The 13,740-nt window shown below is 47.1% G+C and overlaps 1 long non-coding RNA gene across 1 annotated transcript in view; it reads right to left on the minus strand.

Moving 5' to 3' along the window:
• Positions 1-1,048: 1,048 nt before the first annotated feature.
• The window catches only part of LOC142827144 (uncharacterized), a 45,163-nt gene continuing 32,471 nt past the window's right edge, over positions 1,049-13,740 (minus strand). Inside the window, exons 2-3 of the long non-coding RNA XR_012901598.1 lie at positions 3,281-3,460; positions 1,049-1,536 (exon numbers count right to left, since the gene is read on the minus strand). This is a non-coding gene — a long non-coding RNA (uncharacterized LOC142827144). The remainder of the gene's footprint in view (positions 1,537-3,280; positions 3,461-13,740) is intronic.

Consider the following 13,740-nt stretch of genomic DNA (forward strand, 5'->3'; position numbering starts at 1 on the left):
GGCAACTCCTCTAATTTCCTGTTATGTGTGTTTCTATTTGTCCCTTCTGCAGGTGGTGACGGCCATCAATTTGGAGCTGCTTCACAGGACTGTCCGCCTCAGAGACCTGGATACCATCGTGGCTGGATTTGCAGGGCTAGGATTTCCAAATTGCGGTGGAGCACTTGATGGGACTCACATCCCAATCTGCGCACCACCCCATCGAGCAGCCCAATACATTAATAGAAAGGGCTACTTTTCTATGGTGCTGCAGGCCCTGGTCGACCACTGGGGACAATTCACAGGCATTTGTGTTGGGTGGTCAGGCCGGGCACACGATGCCCAGATCTTCCAGAACTCATACCTGTACCACAGGCTGCAGGTTGGGACATTCTTTCCAGAGTGTAACTTTGCAGTCTGGGATGGGCAGATGCCTATGTGCATTGTGGCCGATGCAGTAAACCCCTTATGCCCTGCCTCATGAAGCCGTTCACTAGACACCTGGATGCAAGCAGGGAACTGTTTAACTCCCACCTGAATTGAGCTCACTTGCAGGTAGAATGTGCCTTTGGATGTCTGAAGGACAGGTTTAGATGCCTGCTCATTTGCCTGAACATGGGGGAGTACAACATCCCCGAGGTGGTTGCTGCTTGTTGTGTGCTGCACAACCTGGTGGAGAGGAAAGGGGAGGCCTTCCTCCCAGGGTGGGGGACATGGACTGATGTGGACAGGAGGCAGTTTGAGCAGCCCCGGACAGCTGCCACCCGCCAAGCCCACCAGTCAGGATTGCAAATTCGGGAGGCCCTGAGGGAGAGATTCTCCTAAGGAGCCTGATAACTTTCCCCAGGTCCTTCCAAATGTGGGTTCCTCCATGCCCCCAGTGCCTTCCCCCCCAAACCCATCCCTGCCCCACTTTGTACACATACACAGAGAAGAGAGACAGGTGTGGTTTACAAAATGCTTACAGTTTATTGCACTGTTGTATGTAATAAACCCAGTATAACTCTTTTGTAAAGAAAAATAAATTGTTAACAAATTAAAGTGCTTCCCTTACTGACTCTTACTGGTGGGAAGGGGGATGTAAACCTGGAAGGGGGAAGGGAGGCTCAGGGCTGAGGGTGCCGCTTGGATGAAGTGCTCCTGCCACCTCGGGTACGGGGGCCTGCTCAGAGACAGCCGTGCATGCAGGCTAGCAGGGACAGTAGGGGGCTGACCAGGATGTGGGGCTGCACCTGGGTCTGGGATGGCAGGTAGGAGGGCGGGGGTAAGGGGTGAGGGAGGACAGGCTGAGCAGGAGGGGCAGCAACAGGGATAGGACCTGGGAAAGTCATCATCTCCTGGAGAACAGTGCAAATTGCAGTGCACTGATGGACGTACTCGTCCAGCAAACAACTGCGCCACTCTGCCTCTGCCTGCATCCTCTGCATAAATGTCTCCTGCATCCCTTGCAAAACCAAGATGTGCTGGTGCGTAAGGTCCAGGTATGTGTGCAGTGCTGATGGGTTCCATGCAGCCATCTCAGTGGTGTGGCGGGCCCTTCCTGGACAGATGGTCCGGCTGTGGAAGACAAGAGGGAAAAGCCGTCAGTCATGCATGCTCACACTGTCCCTGAGGGCATGCCCTCCTTCTCAGCAGTCAGCGCCTGTCCTAGGGTCAGGGGATGCTCATGTGGTCTCAGCAAAGTGTGGTGTGGCCTGGCCAGCAGCCACAGCCTCCCTGGCGCCCAGAAGTTGTGCAGGCCACCATTCTATACCTCCCCCCCCACACACACACACACGAGAGCCAAGCAGCACAGACAAGTGTCAGGCCACAGTTGGGGTTCCTACAGGTTGCTGAGAGGCCTGAAGCTGTGTGGCAATCCTAGGGTCCCCAACCCAGGCCTGCCCCTGGCATCACTGTCTGCAGGAGCACGTGGTGCCTCGCACCCATGCGGGTGCAGCGGTAGGGCACCCCTCCCTGCGGTCGGCCATGTGTGGGGGCCCCCCCCAGGCTGTGATCAACATGACACGTCACAATACTGCACCATCCGCTTTGCTCCTGCCTGCCCTGCCCTGTGTGTGTTGGACCCTCACAGCACTCAACTGGGGTGTGTCCAGACTAAATGGCTCCGTCGACGGAGCCATGTAAAGTAGTTTACCCAACATAGTCAATGAAGCGGGGATTGAAATAATCCCCGCTTCATTAAAATAAAAATGGCCGCCAAGCTGTGCCGACGATCAGCTGATCCAGCACAGCGTGGCAGTCTAGACACGGCGCGGTTTATAAGGGAAGCCTTTGTTGATTGCTCTGGTAAACCTTGTTTCATGAGGCATACCGGAGTGGTCAACAAAGGCTTCCTCTGTCGACCGCGTCGTGTCTAGACTGCCACACTGTGCTGGATCAGCTGATCGTCGGCACAGTGCGGTGACCATTTTTATTTTAATGAAGCGGGGATTATTTAAATCCACGCTTCATCGACTATGTCGAGTAAACTACTTTACATGGCTCCGTCAACGGAGCCATGTAGTCTAGATACATCCTTAATGTTCCCTCCCCAGTGTCTGAAGTTGTCTGAGAGGCCTCCTGCGTCCGGCTCCTGGATGAGGGTCACTGTGCTCCTGGTGTCCTCCTCCTCCTCGTCTTGGAGCTGCTGGTTCTCTGGGGTGTCATCCTGGAGCTGCGGCCACTGCTGCACGGGTGTTTCCATCCCGGACTCCACAACTTTCTCTGGAGACAGGGGTTCCCCTCCCCCCAGGATCTGGTCCAGGTCCTCATAATACGCACAATAGTGTGCTGCTTCCCCAGAGTGGGAGCTGCGCTCACGGGCCCTAACATACCCCTGCTGCAGCTCCTTCACATTTGCTCTGCCTTGGTCCAGTATGCGGGGGTGGTGGCCTTTCTTTGCAAGGTCATCAGCCATTCTGCCATAAATGCCCACATTCCTTCTCCAGGACTGCAGGGCCTGCAGAGACTCTCCTCGGACCAGAGCTCTAAGAGGGCTTTGATCTCGGGCCCAGACCATGAGGGTGCCCAGCATTTGGTGCCCCTGGCTTGGTGCGGGGATGTGTCCCTGGAAGGGGCAGGGAAGTCTCGGGGGGCTTATGCCCGGGACATGGCTCTGAATGGGCCTACCAGCAAGAGCTGAGCAGTTAGGGTCCTGCTTGGAGCTGGCTTGCTGCCCCAATGCTACTCCCGGGTGCCTGTGCCTTTCGAAGATGGCTACAGGCAGGAACAATAGAGGTGAACGGTCTGGCAAGGAGTGTACACCAGGGCTTCTTCCTGTAGGCCTTTATTAAAAAAAAATCCCCAATTCCACACATACCTTTTTTTGACAGATGAAAATAGCATTATTCCTCCTAAAATTAGGTTTACCGCCATCAACAAAACCACCGCGTTCTTTCGATTTACTGTCGACAGACCGTGGCAGCAGCCTAGATGCAGGTAAAGAATTTTTCGAAAAAAGACCACTATTTTCAAAAAATCTCTGTAGTCTAGACACACCCTAGAAGAAAAGGAATGTTGTCCCTTTAAGGAAGTGGTCTCCAACCTTTTTACACCCAAGATCATTTTTTAAATGTCAGGACAAGCCAAGATCCACCCCATCCCTTACCCAAAACCCCACCCTCCCTTTTCCCCTCCTCTCCATCATTTGCTGTCCCAGCCCTTACTCGCTCTCACTGGGTTGAGACAGGTGCAGTCTCTGGGGTGGGCATGAGGGATTTGGGTGTGGGAAGGGGTGAGAGGTGCAAGCCTGGGAGGGAATTTGGGTGCAGGAGGAGGTGGAGAAGGGGATGCTGGTTCAGGGAGAGGGCTCCCGGCTGGAAAGTGTTGGGGTCAAGTGGAGGGTTGGGATGCTGAGCAAGCTGCAGGCTTGTGGATGTGGGGGTCCAGGAGTTTGGGCTGGGGTGTGTGCAGGACTCAGGGCAGGCTGGGGGGTTGAGTGTATGATGGGCTCAGAGCACAGGTTTGCAGTGTGTGGATGGTGCAGGAGTGTTGTGGCAAAAGACTGGGTATGTGAGGAAGCAGGAGTTTGGGGATGTGAGGGGCTCAGGGCAGGGGGTTCAAGTGCATGATGGACTCAGGTTTGGGGGTCTGTGGGAAGTGCAAGAGTGTTATGATGCTGCGGCTTGGTCCCAATTGAGGGCTTGTTGGCCAGGCTTCATTTTTAAATAAAATATTATGTCCAACACAAAATGTTTCAGCATTGTCTTTATTTAGGGGCGGGGAGGGGAACCTGTTTTGGGTCAGGGAGTCACTGACGCACAGAAAAATCATTTGGGGACCACACAAGTGAGATGCAAAAAAAAAAAAAACCCTCCGAAACTCTCTAACACTCACTGATGTGGCCCCAACTGAGACACATCACTCCCCTAGTGAGGGGGGATTTGATAGCAGCCTTCAACTTCCTGAAGGGAGGTTCCAAAGAGGATGGAGAGAGGCTGTTCTCAGTAGTGACAGATGGTAGAACAAGGAGCAATGGTCTCACGTTACAGTGGGGGAGGTCCAGGTTGGATATTAGGAAAAACTATTTCACTAGGAGGGTGGTGAAGCACTGGAATGGGTTACCTAGGGAAGTGGTGGAATCTCCATCCCTAAAAGTTTTTAAATCCTGGCTTGACAAAGCCCTGGCTGGGTTGATTTAGTTGGGATTGGTCCTGCTTTGGGCAGGGTGCTGGACTTGATGACCTCCTGAGATCTCTCCCAGCTCTAGGATTCTATGATACTATGACAGCTCAGCTGATACCTGGGGGTCCCCAGGAAAGAATCTCTGGGTAGGATCTGTGGGCAGCACTGGAAGAAGCATACGTGCGGCTCCTTTCAAAAATCTATCCGCTCCAGATCCTGCACCATCTTAAACCCCCTTAATCTCACCGAAGCACAGGGAAGGAAGGGAAGACAAGAAAGCGTTCACGTTGTTGTGGGGAGAGGAGGAGCATTCACTTTCTTGTCTTCCCTTCCTTCTCCAGTACTGCCTTCCTGCCTTCCTTCCTTCCTTCCTGTGGCATGGGGGAAGCGGGAAGTCCTGAGGCTCCACGCCAGGTCTGGCTTCTCAGGAAGTGTGCTGCTCTCCCCTGCCCACAACAGTGCATGCACTTTCTGAGAAGCCAAATCTGCAGCAGAACCATGGGACTTCCCTCCGCCACCACACGCTGCAGGAAGCTGGAGCTAGCTCCATTTTGCTGGAGGCAGGAGGTTGAAGTGCAGGCTCCGTGCTGGGGAAGGAGGGGAGCTTGCAACACTTCCTCGTGATCGACCGGTTGTGTCCCTGGGGTTGACCAATCAATCGCAATCTATTGGTTGGTGACCACGGCTTTAAGAGCTCTCTTCAACGGGGAGGTGAAAGGAGAGTAGGGATGGATAAAAGGACAGGAAGACTTTGGAAGCAAGTTTTTGAATTATAGTAATTAAACTTAAAGGCTACGTCTACACTGGCCCCTTTTCCGGAAGGGGCATGTAAATTTCACCAGTCGTCGTAGGGAAATCCGCGGGGGATTTAAATATCCCCCGCGGCATTTAAATAAAAATGTCCGCCGCTTTTTTCCGGCTTTTAAAAAAGCCGGAAAAGAGCGTCTACACTGGCCCCGATCCTCCGGAAAAAGTGCCCTTTGAAGTAGGAATAAGACCCTCCGGAAAAGGGCACTTTTTCCGGAGGATCGGGGCCAGTGTAGACGCTCTTTTCCGGCTTTTTTAAAAGCCGGAAAAAAGCGGCGGACATTTTTATTTAAATGCCGCGGGGGATATTTAAATCCCCCGCGGATTTCCCTACGACGACTGGTGAAATTTACATGCCCCTTCCGGAAAAGGGGCCAGTGTAGACGTAGCCAAAATGTGTATTTTAGATAAAGGTGGTCATTTGAAGAATTTATTACAAAAACTATATGTCTGAAGATCTAAGTGTTTAAGACTCAAGCTGAATACTCAAATTGTGCATCTAAACATCTCTGCAAGGATTTTGTAGAGAGGTGATTTTATAAGCTTCAGTAACTACTAATGAAATATTTAAAGTAAATTGTAAATTAAGGTCCTGTAGACACAGTAATGCACAACTTTTTTGTTAGTAAATTCAGGGTTGGCACATGCCTGTTAAATAGTTTCATTCCCACTTAGCAGCTCTTTTACAAGGTCAATGTTACGCTAATAAGTCTGGCAAACTAGAAGGGTTTTCACTTTTAAAGTGAACAGATCCACTTCAGGGGTAGAGTCACCAGTCTCCAAGCTGCAACAGTCTACTGTGGGCTCTAAGACTAAGGGAAAGCATTGCCTCTCTTTGTCTCTTATGCCCACCACCCATGACTATACAGGCGGTCCCCGACTTATGAACACATCAACTTATGACCATTTGTACTTACAACCAACTTCCCATTAACCCCATATTACTGCACTGTATAATATTTTTGAGTTGAGAACCATGTATGAACCATGTATGTTTAGTTTTTTGAACAGTGTGGGCAGCATGGTATCAGAACTACAGCTCAGTCATGGCAGCAGCCGACATGTTGTCCTCCCCCCTTTGTTTTGTTTTGGTTCTCAGTAGCACGTTGTGTTTGCGTGTCTGCAGTTGGGCATCATGGCAAGTAACAGGAAAAGTGCCAGTGATAAGGGTGGTGAGAAAGAGAAAAGCTATTGATTTAGAACAGAAACTAGCAATAGTGAGGCAATACGAAGGGGGTCAAACAGTGTCGTTCATGGCATATCATTTAGGCCTATCGAAATCCACCATATGCACTATTTTAAAGGATAGTGATCGCATTCGTGAAGCAGCGAAAGGGTATGTGCCTATGAAATAAACAATTATAACAAAGAAAAGAACAGGTCTCATCCATGACATGGAAAAACTCTTAGTGCTTTGGATGGAAGACCAAATTCAAAAATGCATGCCGTTAAGCCTCAAGACGATACAGGCTAAGGCTTGTAGTCTTTTTGAAGACTTAAAGAAAAGGAGGAGTATGACGATGACCAAACTTCAGTGCCAGTCATGGTTGGTTCAAGCATTTCAAGAATCATGCAAAGTTTCACAATGTGAAAGTAAGTGGGGAGGCAGCCAGTGCTGATTCGAAAGCAGCAGAAACTTTCATAGAAGAATTGGATAAGCTGGTAAAAGAGGAAAATTATTTGCCAGAACAGATCTTTAATGTCGATGAGAAGAAATTGCCCGACCATACCTACATACATAAGGAGGCAAAAACTGGTTTTAAGGCTTTCAAAGACCGTCTAACAGTCTTGTTAGGAGGGAATGTTTTTGGGTATAAATTGAAACCCCTTTTGATTTATCACTCTGAAAACCCCAGAGCCTTCAAGAATATCAGCAAGGCTACTTTACCAGTCCATTATCATGCTAATAAGAAACCATGGATGACGCTTGCACTTTTTGAAGATTGGTTCATGAACTGTTTCATCTCTGAAGTCAAGGCATATTTTCTGGAGAAAGAAATTCCTTTCAAAATTTTGCTTATTTTGGATAATGCTCCAGATCACCCGCAACACTTAAATGACTTACATCCCAATGTGAAAGTGGTGTTTCTGCCTCCCAATACCACATCTATTCTCCAACCCCTGGACCAGGGGGCCACAGCTGCTTTCAAAGCATATTATCTTTGCAGCACATTTGCAAAAGCAATAGCTGCCACAGAATGCGAAAATGCCAAAACATTACATGAATTTTGGAAGGACTACAACATTCTGCATGGCATAAGGAACATTGCTGCTGGGTGGGAGGAAGTCACTTAACAATGTATGAATGGCATATGAAAGAAAATCCTAAACAGATATGTCAACAGTTTCAAAGGCTTTGAAAAAGAAAAGGCAATAGAAGAAATTTCCAATGAAATTGTACTGCTGGCGAAAGAAGTGGATCTGGAAGTGGATAATGAAGACATACACCAACTGGTTGAGGCTTCTGGGGAGGAACTGAGCAATGAAAATTTAATGGAGCTGGAGGCGTAGAGGGTAGCAGAGGAAAAGAAACAAAAAGCCCAAGAAGAAGAAGAAGCCCCCAGAAAATTTGTGATGAGAGAAATGGCTGTAGCCTTCAGCAAAATAAATGAAGAAATGCAAATGTATGAAAAAATTTACCCTAATGTTGCACGATTCTCAAATTGGATCCAGGATGCCCTGGCTTGCTATAAAGAAATGTATAATGAGAAGAAAAAACAAACTGTCCAGTCCAAAATGGATATTTTTTTGGAGAATGCCCCCAGCACTGCTGCCTCCCTCACGGAACCAATGCCTTCTACAAGTAAAGGAACTGCTGAAGTAGAAGATGAATCTGCTGTTGATGATATTGTTCCTGTAGTATTGTCACCTACCTCCTCCAATTCCTTGTCCAATTAATTCAATTCATTCACCTTCATAATTATCCATCCAAGTGTGCACGACAATACCAGGATTAAAGGTAAAGTTCATGTACAGTATTTACATTATTTACATTATTTTATTTATAATAAAATATTTACAATATTTACATCACATTATTTACAATACTGTATTGCATTGTGTTTTGTATTTCATGTTCATGTTTGTCAATTTTAGTTTGCTGTCACTGCAGTTGTGGGTTTTTTTTCATGTGTTTCTGCCCTCAGTGTTTCTTTTTTTCATTGTTGATTGCTGTTTTGTAGGTTCTTTGTTATGTTTGGAGTGCTAGTGAATTAATATTAAAACATTACTGGTAGTGGGCAGGGCAGTTGATAGCTACCTGTATAAGAGTATTTCCGGCTTACGACCAAATCGAGTTACAACAGGTGTTCAGAATGTAACCCATTCGTAAGTCGGGGACTATCTGTAGCTAACTTTCAGACATGTGGATGAAAAAAGACAGATGTAAAAGAAAGACAGACATAGATGAGGCACAACAGATAAAGTGGACAGAAAGCCTGCACTTTCCATCAAACTACTTGGACACTGTTGATGTCTTTTTCTCTTATTACCGAGTCCTGGTCTTTGGCATTTGGCAGAATGGCTTATGCCCGGAGCTGTGAAGTTTATGACGTTATTTGGTGGTGGCTAAAGTACTTAAGGAAAACCAAAGAGCAGCAGAAATACTGCTTGTCTCCAAAAAAGGAGAGTAATGGGGATGACTGCGTTCTTCATACAGGCAGTCCCCGACTTACGCGGATCCAACTTATGTCGGATCCGCAGTTACGAACACGGGCTGCGGGACCTCGCGGTCCCACCGCCCGTGTACTCCCGGCGAGAAAAGCTGCTCCGCATCTACCTGGTCTGCAGACCAGGCAGACGCAGAGCAAAGCCGCGGAGGGGCTCCGGCAGCGGAGCAGCCCAGGCACGCCTGGGCTGCCCCCCTGCCGGCTTCCCCCGAGGCTTTGCAAAGTTACAACTGCAAGGAGGTTTAACAGTAGTTCGAATTAGGAGCTTTAATTTGAACTACCTAGTCCGTGCTGCATGTAGCCGCGAGCAGGGAGTTCAAACTACGGGGCATTTAAAAATGGCGGCGCCTGGGAACATGCAAATAAAGCCTGAGATATTTAAATCCCGGGCTTCATTTGCTAGTTCAAATGCCTACATTAGCCACCCTAGTTCGAACTAGGGTGGCAGTGTAGACATAACCTTATTGAAGTATATACAGCTATGTAACTGAAAAGAAATACTAAACATTCTTTTTTTCTATATTGTATCTTTTAACATTAGTCTTTCTGGGTATGTCTACACTACCCCCCTAGTTCGAACTAGGGGTGTAATGTAGTCATTCAGAGTTGCAAATGAAGCCCGGGATTTGAATTTCCTGGGCTTCATTTTCATGATGCCGGCCGGCGCCATTTTTAAATGCCGTCTAGTTCGGACCCCGTGCCGTGCGGCTACACGCGGCACGGACTAGCTAGTTCGGATTAGGCTTCCTCGTTCCACGAGGCGTACAGCTAGTTCAGAATAGGAAGCCTAATCTGAACTAGCTAGTCCGTGCCGCGTGTAGCCGCGTGGCATGGGGTCCGAACTAGCCGGCATTTAAAAATGGCGCCGGCCAGCATCATGCAAATGAAGTCCGGGAAATTCAAATCCCAGGCTTCATTTGCAACTCCGAATGACTACATTACCCCCCTAGTTCGAACTGGGGGATAGTGTAGACATACTCTCTGTGTGCTGGAGGCCCAGCTATGAAGCAACTGTCATTGTGTTTCACTCCAAATGCAGAATGTTTCAACACTTATTACTGCTTTTGCTTTCTCCTGATGACTTTATATTTGTTTTTTGTTGCTTTCCTTAGCAGATACCCAAAGAGATATGTTCTGTTTGTTGCAGTGACTTATGGAAAAGCCAGTATGATGGGTCAACCTCTGAGGTTTTCCAGATTCTTAGTGAAGTTAAGCAAGGTAGAGAGTAGTTATTAATGGTTCACAATCCTGCTGGAAAGGTATAACATGTGGGGTTCTGCAGGGGTCTGTTTTGGGACCGGCTCTGTTCAATATCTTCATCAACGATTTAGATATTGGCATAGAAAGTATGCTTATTAAGTTTTCAGATGATGCCAAGCTGGGAGGGGTTGTGACTGCTTCGGAGGATAGGGTCATAATTCAAAATGATTTGGACAAATTGGATAAATGGTCTGAGGTAAACAGGATGAAATTTAATAAAGACAAATGCAAAGTGCTCCACTTAGGAAGGAACAATCAGTTTCACACATATAGAATGGGAAGCGACTGTCTAGGAAGGAGTATGGCAGAAAGGGACCTAAGGGTTATAGTGGACCACAAGCTAAATATGAGTCAGCAGTGTGATGCTGTTGCAAAAACTGTGATGCTGATGCATTAACAGGTGTGTTGTAAGCAAGACATGAGAAGTCATTCTTCCGCTCTACTCTGCGCTAGTTAGGCCTCAGTTGGAGTATTGTGTCCAGTTCTGGGAACCGCATTTCAAGAAGGATGCGGAGAAATTGGAGAGGGTCCAAAGAAGAGCAACAAGAATGATTAAAGGTCTAGAGAACATGACCTATGAAGGAAGGCTGAAAGAATTGGGTTTGTTTAGTTTAGAAAAGAGAAGATTGAGGGGGGACATGATAGCAGTTTTCAGGTATCTAAAAGGGTGTCATAAGGAGGAGGGAGAAAACTTGTTCATCTTGGCCTCTGAGGATAGAACAAGAAGCAATGGGCTTAAACTGCAGCAAGGGAGATTTAGGATGGACATTAGGAAAAAATTCCTAACTTTCAGGGTGGTCAAACACTGGAATAAATTGCCCAGGGAGGTTGTGGAATCTCCATCTCTGGAGATATTTAAGAGTAGGTTAGATAAATATCTATCAGGGATGGTCTAGACAGTATTTGGTCCTGCCATGAGGGCAGGGGACTGGACTCGATGACCTCTCGAGGTCCCTTCCAGTCCTAGTATTCTATGATTTTATGATTCTAAGGTTGTGTACTTGCCCTAACTCTGTTTGGGATCGTCTTCTCCCTGCTATTGAAACAAGCATTAGGATCCTCAACTCAGGGAATCTACTTCCACACAAGATCAGATGGAAAGCTGTTCAATCTTGCAAGTATCAGATCTAAAAGCAAGACTTGAGAGGCCCGTATCTGACACCTCCTCTTTGCTGAGGACACAGCAGTGACAACCCACACAGAAGTTCATTTTCAAAGTCTAATGGACAGTTTTTTCAAAGCCTGCCAAGTCTTCAGCCTTACTATAAAGCCTAAAAAAGACTAACAATGTGCCAAGCAGTTGAAGAAACACCCTACATCAAGATCAACAACTAGGAACTGAAGTGGTGAACATGTTCACATGCCTGAGGACCACTATCACAGACAAACTTTCATTGAAATGGAACTCTGTGTATGCACTGGAAAAGCTACTATAACAGTATCTAAACTGAACAAGAAGGTATGGCAAAGAAACACACTGACCGAATGCACAAAGATTGGTGAGTATTATGAATGTGTTATCAGCACTCTTTCATGTGGGAGCGAGACATTAACCTTATATTCTCCTCAGGGTACGCCTACACTGCAACACTATTTCAAAATAACTAGTGCTATTCCGAAATAACTTAGTCTGTGTCTACACAGCAGTTATTTCGAAATAGTGTCAAAATACTGCCAAGCCGGAGGACTTCTTATTCCGACTCCTGTAACCCTCATTGTATGAGCAGTAAGGGAAGTCGGAAGAAGAGAGCTCTATTTCGAAATAAGTGCTGTGTAGATGCTCCCTGTTTTGAAATAAGCTATTTCAAAATAAGATACACAATTGACATAGCGCAATTTGTGCAGCTTATTTCGAGTTAAGCCCTGCAGTGTATGTGCACCTTCAGGGAAAAAGGCTCAACAGCTTTCATATGTGTTGCCTTTGTCAAACCTTTGGAATCTCTTGAGGGACAGAGTCCATTTGCCATCCTCTATGGCAAAGAGGCGTCTGGAAAAGGACCCAAAGGATGCCCAAAATTGCATTTCAAGGATGTGTGCAAGCAAAACTGCAGAGAAATGGACATGGATGTGGACAAATAAGAAAATCACACTCAAAACACAGCCTTTGGAAATCAGAGATTAACAAAGGTCTCCAGAATTATGAGAGGAAGCAGTCTAGCTCCCCAGAGAAGAAAAGAGCTAGTTTAAACACAATCTGTAAATATGACATATACAGCAGAGATCCTCATCAGCCATGGCCACAGCTGCCATAATACCAACTGAGTAAATTTTCTACCTCTCAGGAGCATATATCCATGGATTCTCAAGACAGAAGGATACCTACTACTATTAGCATTTATATAACATTCTACATCTTCACGGGGGCTATGCAAACATTAACTAATCTAAATACTCCATAGTAACTAATTTGATATTTCTATTGCCAGAGACAAATGCAGTAAAAGATTTCTTAAAAACAAATTACATTTTTGAAATTTGTTGCTATAAAGATGTTTTTTACAGAAACTTCTGCTACAGATAATGAACAAATGAATATAATACATATATTTGATTGACTTTTTCCCCCTTTGCCATTGATATCAATGTAACTCCATTGACTTCAGTGGAGCTGCTCCTGATTTATAGTGGCGTAAGTGATTGCCAAACCTAGCAACTGTTTTTAATAAACATCACAATATGTGGGCTTTTAAGGCAAGTATCAATCTTGACTTTGGCCCCTTTTTGGCCTGTGACTGTAACTGAACACTTAACATTCTCTAGGGAAAATGCCGTGAACCAAAGTTGAGATCTTTTCCTTTATATTTCCCTCTTGCTGAAGCTGAGTTAGAAGGCTAGATAGTGGTCTTTTATAGTAACTGCTGGTCCACTCTTGCAAATCTTTGATTAGATGAGTGGGCACTACTCACATGAGTAGTCTTATTAACGTCATGGAGCTTCTCAAGTGAGTCAAGGCTTGTGGGATCAAGCTCACTACTCTTTAAACTGGCCCCAGTATTGTAATAGCCAATCTTCATTTTTGAGGAGGAAATACAGGCAGTCCCCGACTTACGCGGATCCGACTTACGTCGGATCCGCACTTACGAACGGGGCTTTCTCGCCCCGAAGGTCGGGGCGAGAAAGCCCCGTTCGTAAGCTGCTCCGGTGCCCCTGGTCTGCTGGAGACCGTCTCCAGCAGACCAGGGGCACCGGGCGGGTTCCCGCGCTTCTGAGGCTTTGCCAGAGCAAAGCCTCAGAGGTGCGGGGAACCGCCGCTGCTCCGCTTCAGTCTGGGTGCCTGTGGTCTGCTGGGGACCGTCCCCAGCAGACCACAGGCACCCAGACTGAAGCGGCAGCAGCGGCGGTTCCCCGCGCCTCTGAGGCTTTGCTTTGGCAAAGCCTCAGAGGCGCGGGACCCCCCCACGGCTGCGGCTTCACTCTGAGT

Source organism: Pelodiscus sinensis, chromosome 1 (genome assembly GCF_049634645.1).
Source record: "Pelodiscus sinensis isolate JC-2024 chromosome 1, ASM4963464v1, whole genome shotgun sequence".
In the NCBI taxonomy this organism is placed as follows: domain Eukaryota; kingdom Metazoa; phylum Chordata; order Testudines; family Trionychidae; genus Pelodiscus; species Pelodiscus sinensis.